At 37.2% G+C, this 22,485-nt stretch overlaps 1 pseudogene across 1 annotated transcript in view; it reads right to left on the bottom strand.

The window, feature by feature from the left end:
- LOC309629339 (craniofacial development protein 1 pseudogene) overlaps positions 1-22,485 on the bottom strand; it is a 368,808-nt pseudogene that overhangs the window by 72,759 nt on the left and 273,564 nt on the right. The gene's annotated exons all lie outside the window — the stretch shown is intronic.

Here is a 22,485-nt window from a genome sequence, read left to right on the forward strand (position 1 = left end):
GCAGATAGCAAAAGGGCCCTGCCCTTGCATCAGTGGTTGCAGCCCTATTTTCTTGAGTCTGTGGCTCTCCCAGAAGCTGAATAGAATCTGCTTCTTTTCTTTTCCTTGTGCATGTCTTAGGGACACTTGATCTTCCATTCCCAATTATAACCCTATGAAAAATATAGAATTCCATTTTCTTATCTAGATTAAGCAACTTCCTGCTATACTAACTGGGGACAATATATGTAAAGAGCCTAGAACTTGATAGTTTAAATAATTCAACAAATACTCATTGCGCATACACCAAACAGGCACTGAGAAAATGAGCCTAAAAATAAAATCAAATATCAATCTTTTTTTCTAGGACCTCAAATCTAGTTGGAAGGATCGATTTGTATGAATAAATAAAATGTAGGGCAGATAAATACAAAGTATAGAGAGAACACAGAAAGAGGAGCCTAATTTCTTGAAGGTTTGTCAACAGAAACGATATCTTCCTCAGAGTAGCTCCCAATCCTGGGCCTCTTGCCTCCTCTTCCTTCCCCTTTCCCATCCACATTAAGCTGTATCACTTTGGGGTAGCAAGTGTTGTTCCCATACAGGTGGAAAGATGTCATTTTAGGATTGTGTCCTGATTCTCTCAACTTGCCAGTTAATGCATGATCTGACTCACAGTGCCACAGGTATTTATTGCTCAACAAGCCAGGTGGGATAGCTCTGGGAGATCCAAATCCCACAACAATAATGAAGGCCAGAGTTTTCACTTAGTAAACAACCTGGTCTGTAATTTGGTTTTGTTTTCTTACTTGATTGAGCTATTGCCTCAAAACTACAGGCTTTTAAAAATACTTATTTTACTTTACATTTTTCTCTAGAAATTGTGCCAGCTTAACTGGCAAAATTTGGAATAAATTTTCCCTCTCTCTTTTTTTGAGTGTCTAATTAGATGGGGTATTGCTTAAAATCTTCTAATATCTGCACAGAAGCAAATCTTGAAATGATTTAATCTGGACCTCCTGTCTGATTCTTGAATCAGCTCTTCGTCATTCTTACCGTGTGGATATCTAGCCTTCTGGTTGCACAACAGTGGCATGCAACTATACTTATGATCAGCCCATAATACTGGGCTTTCTTTATGAAGGAGACTAGTACTTATTTTGTGTGTTAACTTTTCTTGTTTTTAGAGCAGAGGCCTCATCATAACCATCCTATCATTTTAGTGTTGCACAATTTTCAGACTGTTTTTTCTTGCATTTCCATGATTCTTACATTCCTGTGAACAAGACAAACTGCTATTATCACATATCACCAGGAGAACAGCCACCTGGATCCCTAGTCCAAGATTACGTTTACTACTTCAAACCATGATGAATACCAAAATATTTTTCAATACCCTCATATGACTGTCTCAAAACCCTTTATCAGCACTTGACTTACAATGTGACAGTTTCCTCAAGGATGAACGTATCATGCCCTGATGTCCAAATTGACTCGTTATACTTCAATGCAGGTTTTTGGAGTTGACTAGAAAAAAAAAAGGCATAAACTCATGGTACTGCTGTGCTTCACCATCATTGTGAAGAATTTAGTTTTTGTTTCCACTATTATTTTTTTCCTCTCAAGAATAAACTTGGATCCTTCAAGATGTCAAACCTTTTAAAGAGTTGCCAGAGTTTAGTTAGGCATGGAGTCATGTCAAATAATAGCCGCAGTTGATTTAATGCCTACTATGTGGCAGTCACTGAGAAAAGTTCTTTGTACTCCACCTCCCATAGTTTTATAGTTGAGAAAACTAAGGCTTAAACAGTTGAACAACTCGTCCAATGGTAAAGAGCAAGGAACTTCAGGCTCTGGAATTTAAACCTAGATTTTTTCTGACTTGAAATCTTGAGCTCTTAGATCCTATGTTAGTATTTCTTAAAGTGTGGTGTCCAGACCACCTGCATTAGATTACCTGAGGTATGTATCAATAAATCAGTTTCCTGGACCTTTCCCCAAGGGTACTGAATGGGAATTTCTGGAGATATGGCCAGGCATCTTCATTTGGAGCAAGCTTTCATTTGGATCACTAAGGTTGGAGGACCACTTCGCTCTTCCATCCTCCCTCTCAAACACTTGTATAAGGGGGAGGGAAGGGTGTGGGAAATCTTTAGTTTCATTGCACACCATGGGTGCTGCCACATGGTGACAACTGCAACCAAAGGTTACTGGAGCTTGTATACTTTAAGGGGGTTGCACTTGGCTATTTTGACACTGCACAGGATGGCTTGAATCAAGTTTTTGGCACGATTGGAACATGGAGTGTTTTTGCTATTTTCCACATTTATGTTTAGAGATAGTGAGGATACATGAAGACTTAAAATCTCAGAACTTCTTGTTTTGTAGAAAGGCTGCCCAAATTTCTAAATAGCATCTCTTCTCCCTGTTCCAAAGTCTCTGCAGCTATGTTGTTACCATCCTCCTGGGCTATTCCTGCCATAAGTGCTTTCTCCAAACCTAGATCAAGGGGAACTAGTATACCTCACTGAGCCACTGAGGAATGTTTATTGAAGAGAACAATGCCAGCAAAAAAATCATCACCTTGATCAGTGAGGAAGATAGTGCAATGTAGAAGCCATAAATCCTCAAAAACTCTCTGAAATGTACAAAAGGAGGTGCTTATGGGATGAGACATAGGAGGCCATAGTGTCTTCAGGGTCTAAAAATGAGTCCAATATCATACATGAGGGACCTTCAGAATTAAGATATTAGGAGTTTACACATTAATTATTCCTTCCTGCCTGACTCTTGTGTATAGGTCCTGCCTCTCCAGCTAGCCCATCTTCTATTACTTTTTAGTGACTCTTCCAAGCTCTAGTGTAGTGAAATACACCAATTTAGTTGCTTTGTTAATGCTGATTATGAAAATCCAGTTGTATTTTGGGTAAAGTATACATTAAAGTAGAGAGTCTTAATTTTCAAAAGCTGAATCAAAGTGGGATATAACTCTTCTGTTTTCATGAAATTCTTCATGGCTTTTGCAAAATAAGCAGAGTGATAGTTGATAGTACAATTTATTTTTCCAATTATTTAGTTTATCATATATACATATATGAGTGTATATCATATATGTGTGTGTGATTAGCCAGTCATGAGGGCTGACTTGTGTGGGCAGTATTCTCCTCACTTTTTTTTTTTTAATAATTTCTTTTTTTTTTTAATTAATTAATTAATTTATTTATTTATTTATTTTTGGCTGTGTTGGGTCTTCGTTTCTGTGCGAGGGCTTTCTCTAATTGCGGCAAGCCGGGGCCACTCTTCATCGCGGTGCGCGGGCCTCTCACTATCGCAGCCTCTCTTGTTGCGGAGCACAGGCTCCAGACGCGCAGGCTCAGTAGTTGTGGCTCACGGACCCAGTTGCTCCGCGGCATGTGGGATCTTCCCAGACCACGGCTCGAACCCATGTCCCGTGCATTGGCAGGCAGATTCTCAACCACTGCACCACCAGGGAAGCCCCTCTCCTCACTTTTGCTGAAGAGACAATATGGCTCAGGTAAGCTAACTGCACAGATAAGGTAATTGCACAAAGTAATGGAGCTAATGCTAGAGTCAAAACAGTAATTCAGGTCACTCCAAACCAAGGGCATTTTCTTCTGCAAGGAATCTCCATGGGAAAAAAATTCTTCAAAGAGGGATGTAAAGTATGAATTACCATTGCTATTGCTATACACTATTGATATTATTATGCCTCATGTTGACTTAGGTTCCCTCCTTCTAAAATGCTGATGCCTGTTCCAGGGACTTCATGATAATAAACTGTAAAAGATTTCCGGCTTCTGAATATTTTGAGATTAAAAGTTCAAAACCTGCTTGAGAGGCTAGATATTGTTTTCTTTTCTTTTCTGTGTGGGTGGTCTGCCGTGATCCCCAAGACCACCAGCACTGTGGGGCTGGAACACCAGCTGATGGTGCGCTAGGGAATTAGGCTGTTGTTTTGCCCTCCCAGATAACAGCTGAGCTAGCCAAGCCGAGGTCAGCATACACATACGCACGCACACATGCACACACACACACACACCTGCACCAAGAGAGTTAGCCTCCAACTTCAACTCCATCCACTGAATCCCTTCATCAAAAAGAGCTTTCCTTGCCTTTCCAATGCTCCCAGTCCCATCCACAGATATCTAGAGATGTAGACACACAGGTTTCGAGACCCTAAGCACAGGCTTATAAAAGGTACTCCCAATCCAGTGACCCAATATTTTCAAACAGCAGCCTGAGATTAGGTTTAGGGAATGTACGTGCTTCTCAATGTCTGTCTCTTATCTTGCGAATACATCTACCCCAGAATTAACCTCTGCCTCTCTGCCCTGGGGCAGCCTGTACGCATTACACGCAAAAGAGAATTCTGTCACTCATAATGAAATGCTTCTGTCTGGCTATTTGATGTGTGTCAGGCGTATTCAGCAAATCAGAGGCAGGCCTGTGATCTGCCCAGCCTCTGGACTCTAATTTTCATATTTTAGTGTATAGTCTGTGCAGCGATTTTGAGAGAAGTTCTACTCCTAACTACCCATAGAAGTTTTAAAGCCTGTTGTTTTAAAGCAATCCTCTTGGTAAATAATATTTCACAGTCCCCAGAGGGCATGTCAGATTGCTGTAGGAGTTATAACCATATTTCAACCTCCCAAGTGAGGAATAACTAGCTAAAGACCAGAGGAGGCACTTCTGACATCTTGGTTTTAGACAAACTTGAATTGAAAAAGATGCCATTGTATTTCCCTTCCTTTGTTTGCCCCAGTGAACTTTTGTTCCATCAGAACTGTTCTTTCTTCAGAATCTGGCATCTGCTGCTCAAACCACCCCCTCATGCTTGGACACGTTTATGAACTTTTCTCAGAAAGTTCTGACGGTACCTCTCTGGGACATTTTGTCAGGAGCGTTTCCTTGTGGCCAAGTCTTAATGAATTCACAACTACTCTTTTAGGCAGGGACTCCCTCAGACACTTCCGTGATTGGGGTCAAGGTGGTCAATCTCCACTTTTTAAGAAGAGCTGGAGGAATTAGGATGACCTTGAAAAAATAGTCTGGGGCTCATTCCTAGGGCACTCTCCCATAAAAGGTGCGGCTTGGGACCTACATAACTCCATCCTAGGTTTCAGAAATTCTTCTGGGAATGAGTGGAAGAGGCAATTAGCCTCAACAGGTCATAATAGGAGGCGAAGGGTAAAGGTAAAGAAAGAAAGAATCATAGCAAAGAGAAACAGAATGGAGTGTTTGGGGAAAAAATTAGCAATAAGTGTTTCATCACACAAAAGTAAGGAAACTCATACCTGTTAAGTAACTATCATGTCTTAGTTCCTCTGTAAAGCACTTTATTATAGAATCTCATTCAATTCTCCTCTTAGAAAGAAAGTTGAACTGTGTCCCCCCCAGAATTCATACGCTTAAGTCCTAGTCTCCAAACTTCAGAACGTAACTTTATTTGGAAATAGGGTTATTGCAGATGCAATTAGTTAAGGTGAGACCATTTAGGAGGGGCTCAGTGAGGATTTGCTCAAATGAATGGCATTGAAATATTTTTTTATTACACTTTCCGACTTTAGAGGAAGCTTATACCTTGAGAACGTCTTTAGAACAGCCTGTTCTTGATTCCCTGATAGAGCACACTGGCCCCAGTAGAATTGTATCCTTTCCATAGTCAAATCTGGAATAAAATAAAATGCTGAGGTTTTTTTTTTTTTTTTTCAACTTTAGACATGATTGCACCCTGAGTGTTTTCCACTACTAAGAATTCCACATAAGAACTTTGATCTGATACATGCACCGCTATGTGCATAGCAGCACTATTTATAATAGCCAAAACATGGAAACAACCTAAATGTCCATCAACAGATGAATGGATAAAGAAGATGTGGTATATATACACAATGAAATATTACTCAGCCATAAAGAAGAAGGAAATAATGCCCTTTGCAGCAACATGAATGGACCAGAGATCATCATACTAAATGAAATAAGTCAGACAGAGAAAGACAAATACCATATGATATCACTTATATGTGGAATCTAAAATATGACACAAATAAACTTATCTGCGAAACAGAAACAGACTCACAGACATAGAGAACAGACCTGTGGTGGCCAAGGGGGAGGGAGGTGAGGGAGAAATGGAGTGGGAGTTTGGGGTTAGCAGATTCAAACTATTATATATAGAATGGATAAACAACAAGTGTAACACAGGGAACTATATTCAATATCCAGTGACAAGCCATAATGGAAAAGAATATGAAAAAGAATGTATATATATATATATATGTATAAAACTAAATCACTTTGCTGTACACCAGAAACTACTACAACATGGTAAATCAACTATACTTTAATTTAGAAGAAAAAGAAAAAATAATTTAAAAAAAATTTGATCTGAGGCTTTTCTACTGTAGGTTACAGAACTCGAGTTTTCCATAAACTTCAAAGAGAAATGGTAAACTCTTCACTATTGAAATATTAGCAACAGAAAATCTTTGCCAAAAACAGAAAAACCCAAAACGAACAAACAAACAACAACAACAACAACAAAAACGCACCTCTCCATCCACAATTGCTATTACCCAGAGAGGTTTTAAATCGTATTTGGGGGCAATATCTTGCTTTTAGAAATGCCAGTTACTGTTTCAGGTTCTAATAAAATTGTGCATGAGGACATTTACCCCAGGATTACAGCAGGAAAGACCCTGGTCTAACACCCTCCTTCAGCACAGGAAAAACTGAGGCCCAGAGAGGGTACCACTCAAAGTTAAGACCAGACCCAGGTGGTATTATTCCCATTCCAGAGGTTTCTCCACTATCTAAACTGCCTTTATATGCTTTTTTTTTTTTTTCTTTTTGCAACCCCAGTTTTCATTATGAAAACTTTCAAGAAATGAAAAAAAAGAAAACAGTATAATGTACACTCATATGTCTATAACCCAGATTGGATTGGACAATTGTCAATATTTTGCTATATTTGTATCATCTTTCTTTTTTACTAAAGCAGTTTAAATTACAGATAGCGTGGCATTTTGTCCCTGTTATGCATTTCTAAAAAATAAGGATATTTCCCTACGTAAGCACAATACCATCATACCTACCAAGATTAAGAATAATTTCTTAGCACCATCTAATACCCATATCATATTCAAATTCTTCCAAATACTGCCATAATTTCAGTTATAGCTGTTTCATCTAACTAGGATCCAATCAAGGCCCATACATTGCCATTGATAGTTATGTCTCTTAAGTCTCTTTCAATTTGCAATATTTTTTCTTCTAATATCATATTATTTAATTTTATTTATTTAGTTTTTTCATAATATTGATTATTTGAAGAGACAGGAAAGTTATTCTATAAAATGTTCACCTTTTGGGTTAGTCTAAATCCTTCCTTATGGGTATTTGTTTTGTTCTTCTATCCCCCCAACTCCCTGTGAATTGGAAGTAAGATATAAAGGCTTGATTACATCAACATTAAAAGGTCTTTATTTTTGAAGATAGAAATTGGCAACCATTTCTCTAGTATAATTAACTTTACAAAACCCTGAAGATTGACTTACAAGGGATGGAAGGGAGAATACAGGTAATGCCAGCATGTGGTGTGGAAAGGAGAATATCCCAATTACATGACTGCATTCCAGGATCTGTTATTTAGCTGTGATCCTCAGAACTTGAGTGGATTTAGAGACACAGAGCAATGAAATAAAAACCAGAATATTACTTTCATAATTTGTAATGAGATAGGAAGCATTAAACTAACTAAAATGTTTTCCTTGACCAGCAAGTGGTTTCCAAGCCTAGCTGCATTTTAGAATTATCTGGGACTCTTAACAAAATACCACCCCCAGAGATTCTGATTTAATTGGTCTTGGGTGGGGACTAGGCATTGGTGTTTTTTAAAAGCTCCCCAGGTGTTTCAAAAATGCAACCAGGGCTGAGAAACACTGCTGTAGGTAGATCTAAATCAGAAGGCAATTTCTCATCAGAAAGTTGTTTTGGACACACAGAACCAGAATTTGCCATGTCAGTGATACAAATAAAGAATGTCTGCAGAGTCTGTATCAGTCAGTGGTGTTCAAACTTCTGCATACATAAGAGAAACTGGGGTATACATACTTAAAAAAAAGAGAAAAAGGAAAACACTGGATCCCTGTTTTCTACTTCACTCTCATCTTTCCCATCCCCTATAAGATTCTGATTAAAGAACTCTAGGGTGGGCCCCTAGATGCTGCTTCAAGAAACAGCCAACAGGAGTCTGATGTAGATAATTCATGGTCCCCACACTAAGGAATACTAGTCTACATCCTCTGGGATACACTTGCTTGGAGGAGTAGATAAGACCTGTGTTGTTCTCAAACTTAAGCTGCATCAGAATAAACTGCAAGACAGGCATGTTAAAACACAGATTGATTGCTGGGCCTCACCCCTAGAGTTTCTCATTCAGTGGGTTTGGGCTGGAGCCCACAGTTTACATTTTTAACAAGTACTAAGGCAGTGGTTCTCAGCAGGGAGAATTTGCCTTCTAGAGGACGTTTGGCAGTGTCTGGAGATTTATATGAAGACGTTATTTTTTTGGAGCAGTTTTAGGTTCACAGCAAAATTGAGAGGAAGATACCTAGATTTCCCAGATACCCCTTATACCGCTATCAAATCCCCTACCCACAATATTTTGTCATCTCAAATTTCTCTTTCCAATTTTTTTTCATCTGCCTTTCAAATCTCAAGATACTGTAGATCCCTTCAAAGATTATTCCTCCAGTTCTTTCTCATTGGAATCTTTACAGATTTTTTTACACATTTAAGAGTTTTGCTTTGAAGGTACCTACCCTAAAGCCATCCTCCTTATGAGTCTCAATCATGGAGTAATTACTAGTTATTTTTTTCAGGATTGTTTGAAATGTTTTTATTTCTATAGCAATATAAAAAATAAGCTAAGGCATATTTATCTGGAGACAATAACAGACTTTATAATAATATTTATTCTTATAATGTCCATGATTTTTTTTCTTATTCTCCTTATGCCACAATACTAATTTCTTAAGGATTTTTAAAAACCTTCTTAAAGTCTAGTGCACATATCTATGTTATGTTAGAAGAGGATATTAGGTTTTATGAAACGAGAAAGGGTGGAACCTCATTTTGAAGTGAAGAACTATTTTCATCCAGGCTGGAGAACAAGTTCTACGGGTTTGGATTCAGCCCCTGGGGCACACAGGTGACTTCAAAGGCCCACAGGGTTTGAGGGTTATAAACATAACTTGCTTACTCCAAAGGGCAGGAGCAAGGCCTGACATTTCTTTCTTAACCTTGAGAGAGATGTTCCCATTCAAATTGTGATTTATTGTTGCACTCATGTGTTTCAGGATCAGAAATAGGTATTATAAAATCACACAACCAAGAAAAACATAATCTAGTAAAACAGACTGAGATGTGCCTAGTAGGAGAGATTGACGATTACACAAATAACTCTAAAACAGGCAGAAAACCCAAGTGCTCTAGTAGAGATATAAGCTGTGATCTGTGGTTGTTTGAACAATCAGGGGAGGATTCAGAAAGGAATAGCATTGAATGATGCCTGGGGTTTGAAATAGTTGAGGTGATAAGGAACATTTCAGGCTGAAAGAACAGTATTAGCAAACATCTTTGGACATCTGTAGATAGGTGTAACAATAGTGCAAGAGTTAAAGGTACATCTTGTAGAGCTGCTGGGGATCCAGTGATGAATAGAAAGACTTAGTGGGGAATAAACAGGGAATAAAATCTCATTGACTTGAACTAAACAGAAACAGCCATCTGGTATAAGTTCTCATTTTGAGAATGACTGACTCTTAACTTAAAGCTCTCTAGAATCTGTTGGTGTCTTCTGTGTTACATCCTAAGGGTCGACAGGAAGGGGGTAATATATAGTAAGCCCAGGTCTCTCCACCCCACCCTGGAAAGCCCATTGAGTTCACTCTTAAGCAAGACAATAAAAGCCTCAACTCTGTATAGGACTACAGTTGGCACACTTGGTATTAGAAAGCTTCCAAGCACAATCTTAGTGTCTTTATTGGTCCTTGAATTTTTCATTTTTCGTTTGTTTTCTTTCATTTTTAAATTTTTTGCCCATAGATATTATATTTCATGGAGTGTAGTTAATTCCCCAGTTCTCAGCTGTATATAAATCACTGTTGGTGAAACTTTTCAAACCACTACCTGTTGACTGCTTACCCTATGATTTCTGTGACAAGGTTGGGAATCTGTTAAGAAAGGGACAGCTGAAGGACATCCAACAGCATATTTCAAGCACTTGTAGTACCCAATTGAATCTTACAGTGCAAGCAAACTCTGTACTCCAAGGAGCTCCCTTGAGACACCCAAAAGACACCCAGTCAGCCACTGGTTTTGAGCAATTCCAGGGGTGGCACCTTATAATAGTGGTATTCTGATGATAGCATCAGCCAAGAATGAACTTCCAGAAAGATCTCAGAAAGTCTGATGTCATTTAAGACCTCAATTATCCAAGTAAATGAAGAAGAATTTCATTTACTTGGATTAAAAAAATGTAAATGTAAAGACTAAAGAATATCCTTCTCTGAAAACTTTTTGAAATAGGCTAATAACAACAAATTCCCTGATGACAGGGAATTTCCCCCGTCATCAGCTTGGCACAGATCCAAAGGGTCTTACTGTGCTACGAAAGGAAGCAGTTCTTCCTCTACTAGTGTGATGTTTCCTGCATCATGAGGCAGGGTTTCGTGAGTGGGGTACCTTAGATAAATTAGTGGATCTTTAAGTCAAAAAGGATTGCTGGAGGTCATATCCAGTTTCAAGGTGGGTCCTCATCTAAAATATCAGAGAGAGAGAGACATGCAGCAAAAGAGACCTATGGTGGGATAAGCACAAGCATTAGAATCAGGAAGTCCACGCTTAAAGCCCTCAGCTACCTACCACATCTAGCCATGTCACTGGCTTAACTTCTCTGAGTTACACTGGAATATGGGGTTTGGGAGGACAAGGTACTAATACTGTTTTTAACACAACAGTCTCAAGAATCAAATGCTATAATGTATCTGAAATTGCTTCATAGGCTAGTGAGTCTCAAATTTTAGTATGCATACAAATCACCCAAGATCTTGTTAAAATGCAGATTCTGGGGTAGATCTGGGGCAGAGCAGGGAAGTCTGAATTTCTAACAAGCTTCTGCGTGATATTCCCTTGTGGTTGGTCCATAGAACCCCCTTCTAATAGCACAGTGGTAGAGAGTGAAGTGTCACATAGTAATTGGTTGTTGTTATTAGCCTATTTCAACAAGTTTTCAGAGAAGGATATTGTTTAGTCTTCACATTTACATTTTCTTTTTAATTCACTAATTCCTACCAGGACCCTCCAAATCAACCCACACAGCTAATAATTCTACAAAAGCTCACTTAATATAGTGAATCCTGCTCAAAATAGCAATCAACAGTTTCACTGAAGAGTAGGCTTATGGGAAAAAGATTTTTTCACTCAGTCTTTACGTACAATGATTTCACTGTTATCTCTGTGTACATCAGATATATGGGAATTGTGATGATGCAAAAAAATTAAGTGCTTGCTAAGTTGCAAAAGAAAATTGGAGGGGATTTTATAAAAGGATCCCTTGGAAATCAGTATATAATATTTGCATATAGTGTATGTCTGTATAATGTGAACATTTGTGTAATATTTTATATAATTTACCATTTTCAGGACACTTCCACATGTGTCGCCCCATTAATCCTTTGCAGAAAAGTAGGCTGGGCAGGTATCATTTGGCCCATTTCACTGATGATGAAACTGGAACACAGAGAGATGAAGGGAGTTGTTCAAGGTCGTGCTCGCACAATTGCTGCAACACTAAGACAAAGCCCAGTTTTTCTGATTCCTGATTCAGTGCTCTTTCCTTTGTCTCCCTGTCCACAGTGCTTACCATACTGACAAAAAAAGTTATGGTTTGGTTTGTTGAAGCCTGGTTATGAGTAATGTAGCAGCATGTAAAAAGTACCAGACATCACAGAGTTGGTTACTGCGGGTACATCGTCAGCAGGGAGCTCATCAACGTGGCTATCTCTCATAGTGATCAGACAAAAACCTGCTGCAACCCTGAATTTTCAGATGATTCATTTGCTTGTTTAATTTCCAGCCAAGAATGCAATGTCTTACTCCTTTTGGAATGTTTACAGATGAGAGTTAGAGCTTGGGGGTGGAGGACAACTTGATTACTACAGTCATCCCAAATGGGTGCTTTGTTTTCTACTCTCAAAAAATATTCTTCTTGCCTTTCTTCTTACTTCCTCTACGATATGCCCCTGAGCGCTCCATCTCATAGCGATCTCAATCTCTCTTTCCCTGTTTGTGTTAACAACCCTGTGAGTAATGAGGCATTTGGCATCTGACATCGTATACTGTTTTGCCTGTAGTGATGTTTCACTCAGGGGTGTGTGTGTGTGTGTGTGTGTGTGTGTGTGTGTGTGTGTGTGTTCCTTGCCAAATGAAATTGGGAATTCTTTGAGGGCGGGGACAAATATGTTTCATGTTTCATCTTATATTGAATGATGGAAATAAGAAATGGACGTACAGAGTGAAAACTATATTGAATTTGGAGTCAGATTATCTGGATCAATTTCTCATAAGCCATATGACCCTGAACAAGACATTGAAACTTTGGGCTTTTGCTGCCTCATCTAGAAAATGAGAATATTAGTACTTATACTATTGTCATGAAAAGTAAATGAGTTAATATGTGTGCAAATACAAGTATTTTGCAAACTCATAAGAGCTGTATAAATGTAAAGAATGTATTTGTATTTACTTTAAAAAGAATGTAGATTAAATCTGAGGAGTCTGCTGGTAACACCAGTCATATACAAACGTATTTGCTTCACCCCAAAAACATTGTATATCTCTATGTCCGGCTATACAAAGAAATATAGCCACATGGAAGCAATATTATTAATTTGCTTTTGCAAAAGTGGGAAAGATAAAAGATTTATGAGTCAAGGAAAGTTGATATAACCCAGATGCTAAAAATGTTCATTAAGAGCTGTCAACATTGTAGTTTCATGGAATCCAGATAGTAGGAGTTAAGTTTTGGCTTAGGAAATTCCCTCTTAAATTCTCATTATTTTGCAGAAATATTAAGTGAAACAGCATAACTACCAAAACCTCTAAGGGTAGGAAAATGATTCACTCTCTAGAATGAAGATGCTAATGTAAGCAGAACTTGTGTACCTACCAAGCTTCTCTGAAAGTGATTGTAAAACCCAAACCCATCATTCTCTTCCTACTTATCCACTTTCTGCTGGTACCACATCAAAATCATTCTGGTTTCTGGCCCCAAGACCATTCCATAGCATTCCTTCTCCTCTTTCCTACCCTATCACACACATAATAATAACTGCTACCTATTTAATACCTGCTAGGTGTCGGGAGCTGCACCAGTGCTCTTTATTGTCTATAACTTTCAAATACATCTTTCAGGAAGGTTTCATTGTTCCCATGTTATAGAAATCAAGATCCCAAGAATCTTAAGTCCATTGCTTACAATCCTTCTGTGGATCAGGGGACCAGAATTCAAACTGGTAGAATTCTGGTTTGAATTCAAAGAGGCATTTGGCATTCAAAGAATTCAAACTGGTAGAATTCAAAGCACTATGATGCTTTGCCCCTGGTCTTACCAATCAGCAGCACTGTCCAAGTCTCAACTTTTTTCTTTCAAAATGTTTTACATTAATAACCTAGGCAATTTAAAAAAGGTTTTCAATCACTGGGATCTACCTGTAGACATCTTTCACATGAAATCATGAAGATATGAACATCCTCCAGACAAATACTTCTTGAATTAAATTGGAGACACCAGATAATATAAAAATAAGGGTATGAATAAGAACATACAACATGATGAATTGAGTAGTGACATTCTTCATATGTAATCAAAATATTTTTTTTGAATTTTATTTTTTTTATACAGCAGGTTCTTATTAGTTATTTATTTTATACATATTAGTGTATATATGTCAATCCCAATCTCCCAATTCATCCCACCACCATTTTTTAAGAAGGGACTGGTTTAGTAAAAAAAAAAAAAAAAAATACTGGGTTATGAAGCAAAACCCCAGGTTCCAGTCATTGCTCTATAACTGACTTTCTGTGAGATAGTTGGTAATTATCTTTTCCTCCAGACCTCAGATTTCCCATTTTTGACAGGATGAAGTTCTATGAAGTGTGTCACTGACGTACAACCTACTGTCCTGTGGCATTAGCTTGCCCAGCTTTATCCCCTACCTTTCTACCCACACGTCCTCATCATTTCTTTCCTCTTCTTCCAGTCTAGCCTTACTCGGCAATTACTATCTTGCTCAGACATGCTTTATATTAATCTACCACCATAATGCCTGCACTATTTTAACTTAATATTATTCTCTAAATTAATTTGCAAAACTTTAGCTTTGTTCTAATTAATCATGTCTATGAATTCAGACATTTAGAAAAAATTTTTTTCTAATACTCATGGAATTTCATGGATAACCTAAAATTTTCTTTTATCCCCTGAACCCAAAATCTTGTATATCATCCATTGTAAACAAATCGTACCTTGGGAAACACAAATTTTCCTTTGGGACTCCACAGAGAAACGTGTCCTCATCTCAGAGAAGACATAAACAAAGGCAAGCTGTGAGGGAAAGTCCAGCTGGGAATGGAGCCAGTACCCTTGACTTCTCCACCTCTCAGGTGCTTTCTCTATACCTGTCCAATTCACCAGGTTGACCCATTTACTTACTCCATCCTGAAATCTTCTACCACCACCGGGCCTCACATTTCTGAGTCCTTTTCTGTGTCCTATGGGTGGACAAATCTCCTTTCACCACCAAACACATAAAAGACAAAAAGGCACACTAGGTAGTGACTTAAAATAACAGAGTTTTAGTTGTGCCCAGCTCACCATCTCCTTGACAAAGAAGGTACTTTCTTAGCTGAACTGCATATTCTCCTTCTGGGTATCAGAACACCCTGAACTGCTCAGCGTGGTACATCTGACCCTCTTAGAGATCATTCTTGCTTTGGGTCCCTGAGCATCAATGACCTTGAGCAAGACCACTTCTTTTGTTGTTGTTTTGTTTTGTTTTTGTTGTTTGTTTTGTTTTTGTTTTTTCCTCTCTGGCTTCTTGGCTGTAACGGGGGAGCAAACACAACTGGAAGTTAGACTGAACTGGGCTGCAGTCCTAGATCTACCACTTACTGGTCGTAAGTCATGAATAAGTGACTGAAGAGCTCTATGTCCCAGTTCATTTATGTGTAAAATAGGAAAACAATTTTAAAAAGTGATTTTTATGAGATTTAAATGAGGTAATGTGGGTAAAATATCCAGCATAGTATTTGGCAGCATTCTTATCAAATGTCATTTCCACTTCTGGTATCTGAAACATAGTTATTACCTGGAGGTTATTGTTGGTTCTAGTCTGTAAGAATACTTGGCTTCTTTAGTTACACTTAAACTATATTTCTATTTGTGCCCAGGGAGACACACTGTCCCCATGAAGGCCTCTCTACCTCACATCAGCTCCTTTGACAGGACTGTCATATCAAAAACCTGACTTCTGAGGGACTTCCCATTTTGTTCCTGTGCCTGGCCTGTGGGAAACTAATTTAAAAGCAGAACCGATTTGACTTACTCTGAATGTTTAAATGCTTTCTGGCTTGAAAATCCATGATTTTTTTTCTGATAACCTATGTAAGTATTCAGTCACTTCCACCCATAAGAGACAAAATAATTTGCATGTTCACTTATTCAAATATTTAGCGAAATGTTGATATTTATCAACAGATACGTAACAGACACAGAGGGGTTCATGATCCCACTCTACTTTGGGTTTTCTTTTTGCTTTTTTTTTTTACATTTGTTTATTTTTTTATAGAAGTATAGTTGATTTACAATGTTGTGTTAGTTTCAGGTGTACAGCAAAGTGATTCAGTTATACACACATATATATCTATATTTTTCAGATTCTTTTCCCTTTTAGGTTGTTACAAAATATTGAATATAGTTCCCTGTGCTATGTAGGTCCTTGTTGGTTATCTATTTTATATATAATAGTGTGTATATGTTAATCCCAAACTCCTAATTTATCCCTCCTCTCTTTCCCCTTTGGTAACCATAAGTTTATTTTCTATGTCTGTGGGTCTATTTCTGTCTTGCAAATAAGTTCATTTGTATCTTTTTTTTTAGATTCCACATACAAGTGATATCATGTGATATTTGTCTTTCTCTGTCTGGCTTACTTCACTCAGTATGATAATCTCTAGATCCATACATGTTGCTGCAAATGGCATCATTTCATTCTTTTCTAGGGCTGAGTAATATTCCATTGCATAAATACACCACATCTTCTTTATCCATTCGAATAATAACTGCTGAAAAGGGTGTGGAGAAAAAGGAATCCTCCTACACTGTTGGTGGGAATGTAAATTGGTGCAGTCACTATGGAGAACAGTATGGAGGTTCCTTAAAAAAGTAAAAACGAAGCTGCTATATGATCCAGCAATCCCACTTCTGAGCATATATAATCCCACTTCTGAGAAAACCATAATTTGAAAAGATGCATACATCCCAATGTTCATTGCAACACTATTTACAATAGCTAAGACATGGAAGCAACCTAAATGTCCATAGACTGATCCCGCTCTACTCTGATGTAGGTTTGAAAATTTCCCTAGCAAAATGTAAAAGGAAGATTTTCTTTTATAGTTTTCCAAATTACCACTTGGATGACTCTAAAACTACAATTGTTTCTCCTTATCTTTTACCTCCTACCATCTATCTTCAAATAGCTTGCTTTGCCCCAACTTGTATTCTCTATTCTGACCAGAAAAATTATTAACCTTCCTAGGTAAACAACGCAATTGATTTGTCTCTGGAGCTTACACATATTCCTTCCCTTTTGCACGGCCTGCTGCCCAATTTCCTGTCCAATGAACAGAGTCATTTTTCTCCTGACCACTGATAATGGCTGTTTCTTCCATAAAGAGTTTTAAGTGAATCCCGTGGATTAAGTCTATCTCTGTGCAACCACAATTGTGTAAGGATGTGTCCAATGTTTCTGTAATAGCCTTTGAGTTTTTTTTTTTTTCCCAACGGGGTTTGTTCCACCATCACTTTAATTTTAAGTTCCTAAAGAACAAAGATGAGGAACTTTTAATAATTCCTTAATAATTCCACTTCCATAATAATTTGCCACAAAATCAAAAGCAATGTCTTCTGCAATGTGAGTCTTCGGGGCATGTGAATTAGAAAATATTTTTCTGTTGGAAGATCTGAAAGACTGTATGAATTTTCTGGGAGACCAAAGTGACAAATTTCATATAATTAAGGCCAGGGCATAAGCAATGTTGGGGGGTCCGATATCTAGACAGCTTAGGTGAGAAAGAACATTTTCTGACTTCATCCTTCTTTTTACTTTAAGTGTGGGTATTTGTTTTTGGTCCTCTCTCACTACTACAGTCCTTTCTTTTTACCTCCCACTGATGCTGCAGCTACATTAATAGCTATTAGCCCAGAAAGGAGAGAACTATCTAACATAAAATACTAACAACTTGAACGTGCTTAAGAAGTATTCGCTGAGCAAAGAATTGAATTAACATCGCCACTGCTTCAGCCAAAAATTATTTTTTTCTTTGAGGAAAGGATGTTCTGTGTGCTGATTATAGAGAGGAAAACACCCTTTTGAGGGGGTGGGAAGCAGTGGACATAGTTCTTAAAAGGAAAGAAAGAAAACTTCTCTTTCTCAAGCCTCCTGCTACATATGTAGTCAGTTGGGAAAGCAAGATTTCTGATGAACCCTGAAATCCCTAAGACTGTGGTCCTGAAAACCCAGGCAGAGGGACTAGACTAGAACATCAGCAAGGGCCCCTTCAAGTACAAAACTCCTCTAACATTTTGGTATAAAAGATGTATATAGTTCTGTAATTTTTCTTTTAATTAAGAAGGAAGAAAGGAGATAGAAAGAAGAAGGAAGGAACAGATGGAGAAAGAAACAAGGAAAGGAAAAAAATGAAAGAAGAAGAAATAACCAAAGAATGGTAAAGAAAATTTGGCTCCTCTGTGAAAGATGAAAGAAAGAAAGAAAGAAAGAAAGGAAGGAAGGAAGGAAGAAAGAAAGAACGGAAGGAAGGAAGGAAGAAAGAAGAAGGAAAGAAAAGAAAAAGAAAGAAGAGAAAAGAAAGAAAGAAAAGAAAGGTATCAGCTTTGAGTGATGATTTAAAGTTTTATTAATTAATTATTTATTTAACTTGTGTTCATGTAGCTCCCCCTATGGGCAGAAAAATTGTTTTTCAGATCCTCCAGTCACTGAAGGCTTTTCAAGCGGCAGTTGGTTTCTGGAGCAGAGCTGAGAGGGTTATATTCTCACAGGAAAACGTGTTCTTTGCCATGAATAATAAGATGAACTACTTAGCTTATAAATATTGGAGATCTGTAAAATCACTACTGATTTTATTTTTAAGAGCTACATTAAAGGACTATGTATTATTGAGACATGGTAATAAAAATTTAACAAATCCACGCATCTAGAGACCATATTAAAATACAATTTTTGTTGTGATTTCTTTGGTGTCCATTTTAAGCTTTGCTGAAAATAACCAATAATCATAAATATTTACAAGAAAATAACGTCTCTTATGGAATGAAGATCTTATGAAGCCATTTTTTATTAGTTAATCCTTCAAATAGGGCAGAATTAAAACATCACCATCCTTCCAAATGCATAAATGTCAAAACTAAGGCATAAAAAAAGACCAGTGTACTAATCTGAATGCAGATTAGTGACTGAGATTCAAGTATCACACTGACACAGAGCTGAAGAATTTGGAGGTCAAGAATCAATTTCCTTAGAGTTGCAGGAGAACGACTGAATGTTTCTCTCTGATTTCTGCCTCTGAAAATTATGATGACACATCAAGGCACAAATAAATTACATCCCTTCCATCATGTTTCCCTCATTTTCAGACTCAGGAAGAAACATTTACAATTCTATACTCCTGTCATATTTTACCTGTACCTCTTTATAAGCCTTTTAATATTTATGTGATAATGATTTAATTTATATCTATACTGTGATCTCCATGTGGACAAAAGACACAGTTCTTATTTCTTTGCTGTCCCAAATTTTCACTGGGACGAAGAGGGGTATAATCAATTAACTAACTATATGTGTAGAAATATATAGTGCCTAGCATAGGATGGTAAAATCCCAAATAAGTGTTTTGGATAAATGAATTGAATAACTGCTGATAAGTGAATAAATAAACCCATGAAGTAATAGTTTCAACAAAATTCAAGTACAAAGCAATTTAAGACTCCTAGAAGGAAACATAGGTCAAAGCAACATAAAGCAATGTTGTATAAACTAGGTAAAACTCAGTGCTAAAGGAACACTATGTGAAGGTGTGACAGAAATAGGTGTCAGTTTATTTAGAGTGTAGGTCCGATTTGAGCCAGGTTGTGAAGGATCCGGACCAGTAGGCACATTCTTTCACTCAAGCACTATGCAGCACGACCCCATCATTTTGTTGCAAGTCCAAAATTATTCTAAAGAATAAAGTCTCTAAAAAGTTCCACTCTCTACCACTGAGTGAGTCAGTTGTTTGGTGGCAGCCCGTTTTAGCCTTGGATCAACATAATGAATCAAAATATCGCCTCTTAGTGTCTCTTAAATATGTGCATATTAATAGTTCCCAAATCAAACTCTTGATTTCCCGTGCCCTTAACTTGTTTCTCCTCTATTTTTTCCTATCAGAGTAAATCACATCACCCCAGACTCAGTTTCTCGATCCTAAAATCTATAGAGCCTCTCTTCCTCTTTTTCTGATTAAACATCAGGCCGTGCTAGTTCTTATCCCCAAAACCACCTGCTTCGGTTTCTACTGCCATCATCTTAGTCCAGGCTACCACCATCTTATGCCTGGACATGTTCCCCTAGTTAGTCTCCCAACTTTCAGTTCGTCCATCTCCAACTTATTAGAAATGTGTAATATTTTTTACAAGAAAAAACAAATAGATCAATGAAATGTACCAGCGAGATCAGAAAAAAGACTCATGTATTAGCCTTTTTAAATCAGTGAAGAAAGTGTGGACTACTCAAATATACTGATTATCTATGTAGAAAAATAGATTCACACTTAATTTTATTCTCAAAAACAAATTCCAGGGCTTCTCTGGTGGCTCAGTGGTTGAGAATCTGCCTGCCAATGCAGGGGACACGGGTTCGAGCCCTGGTCTGGGAAGATCCCACATGCCGCGGAGCGGCTGGGCCCATGAGCCACAATTACTGAGCCTGCGCGTCTGGAGCCTGTGCTCCGCAACAAGAGAGGCCGCGATAGTGAGAGGCCCGCGCACCGCGATAAGGAGTGGCCCCCACTTGCCGCAACTAGAGAAAGCCCTCACACAGAAACGAAGACCCAACACAGCCAAAATAAATAAATAAATTAATTAATATTTAAAAAAAAAACAAACAAACAAACCAAATTCCAGATGGGTCTAACACTCAAATGGCGATAACAAAAAAAAATTCCAAATTATTAACAAAATTATAATGAAATTTATCATAGCCTTGGGGTATAAAATCTTCCTAAATAGACACAAAAATAAATGCTTTAAAGACTGATAAATTTACATCAAAATTTAAAACTGGGATATAGAAAAAAACCTATGAATTGCCATGTTTTCTCTCCTAGCTTATATTTTCTTCTCTGTAGCTTTCTAGTTGATTAGTGCTCCTTTTCATTTTTGTTAAATTTTGAAAGATAAATGTTTTCTTTTCTATCATCTAGCGATGTCTTAAATATCTGACATACACATTTAAAATTATTTTAACAAAATCTTATCTCTAGCTTTATCCAAACTCCATGTTGATAATATCTAAAAGTTTACTTCTCCCTCGTCATTTAAAGCTAATTTGTAATCAAACAATACTTAAATTTACTAATCTCATTTACTGATTTCTTTGGTTGTGATTCCTTCTTGCATCTTAGTATATACTATTAACTTAATTTTTATTCTTGGTAGACTATATTTGTTACTTGCCCTTTCAAAGAGAATCTGTGGGTTATAAACTTTATGAATCATCTATGTCTAAAATTGTTTGCCCAGCTAAAATAGGTTAGCTGAGTATAGAATTCTACATTCAAGTTTATTTTGTCTTAATTATATGAAGATATTGCTACTTTGTCTTCTCAGAAACAGTATTACTAATGTTATTCTATTTCTCATTCCTTTGTAGTTTATTATTTTTTTTCTATATAAAGTTTCTCCTCAGAAGTGAATTTCTTTCCATTATTTTCTTAAGTTTCATTTTGTTGTTTCTAGTTATGGGTGTTTGTTCTTCTGTTTGTTTTTTAATCTTGCTAGGCAACTAGAGAAACCTTTAATCTTAGGAGTCATGTTTTTTTCACTTTTGGAAAATTCTTGGTCATATTTCTTTAATATTATCTCCCCTCTATTCTCTCCCTTTTTTCCTTCTGAAACTTCTTTTAACTGAATATTTAGATTCTGGACCTATTCTTATCTTTGACTTTTCTTTAATTTTTTCAGTATTTTGGGACATGTTCAGGGAAGTTTCTCAGCTCCATTTTCTAGCACATTTTTTAATCCCTTTGTTTTTTAAAATTAAAATACTGTTTTTTATTTATTAGAATTTTTATTTTGTGCTTCTTCATAAGCACCTGTTCTTTATCATAATGTTTGGGTCTAACTCTTTGAAGCTAGTTTTTGGAAGAAGTTACCTCCTTTGGCTCTTTGAGATTATTAAATATTACTTTAAAATCCTTTTTAGACTGCATTATGACCTTTACTTCCTTAGTTATATGTTCTTTTGGTGGTTGAGTTTATCTGTGTTTATGTAAAGATGTTGGTGTTCCTTAGCGGTTTTGTCATTCTTAGCTGTTTGTACAGGAATTCTCTCCACATTCTGTTGGGAGAATTTCTCCTAGTGTAGTGGCTTCACAATTGTGTAGATACTAACCTTGAAGATGGCTTAGCTTTAGATTTGTCTGCTGGGCAGAGACATATCAGAATTCGTTTCCAAGCAACACAGCCCTAGTTCCAGCTTCATGATAGTAAAGCAGCAGACTCTGTGGTGGTTTCAAGTTTGTTTTACTCTTTTAGAAACACTTATTCAATTCTGGTTCATGAAACTTTCTCTTATTTGTTTTTGAGTGTGGCTAAAAATTTGTTCATTAAAAAAATATGTATATATCATTTTAATGGGTTTTGTGTAGAAGGGAGGTATTTTATCATATTTCTCATGTGCCACCTTGAACTTAAAAAGGAATATAACTGATATTTCTAGTTATAGTTATAGACACAATAGTTATAGACACAAAGAGCTATAGCAGAACACATGACATGATGGAGGCTCAACGTGAATATCAAGGGTATGGGATAGGAAAATATCAGTGTAAGAAGGGAAGAGCGAAGTAGGAGCTGTTGTAACTGAC

This window comes from Balaenoptera borealis (assembly GCF_965194805.1).
Source record: "Balaenoptera borealis genome assembly, chromosome: 5".
Classification (NCBI taxonomy): Eukaryota; Metazoa; Chordata; class Mammalia; order Artiodactyla; family Balaenopteridae; genus Balaenoptera; species Balaenoptera borealis.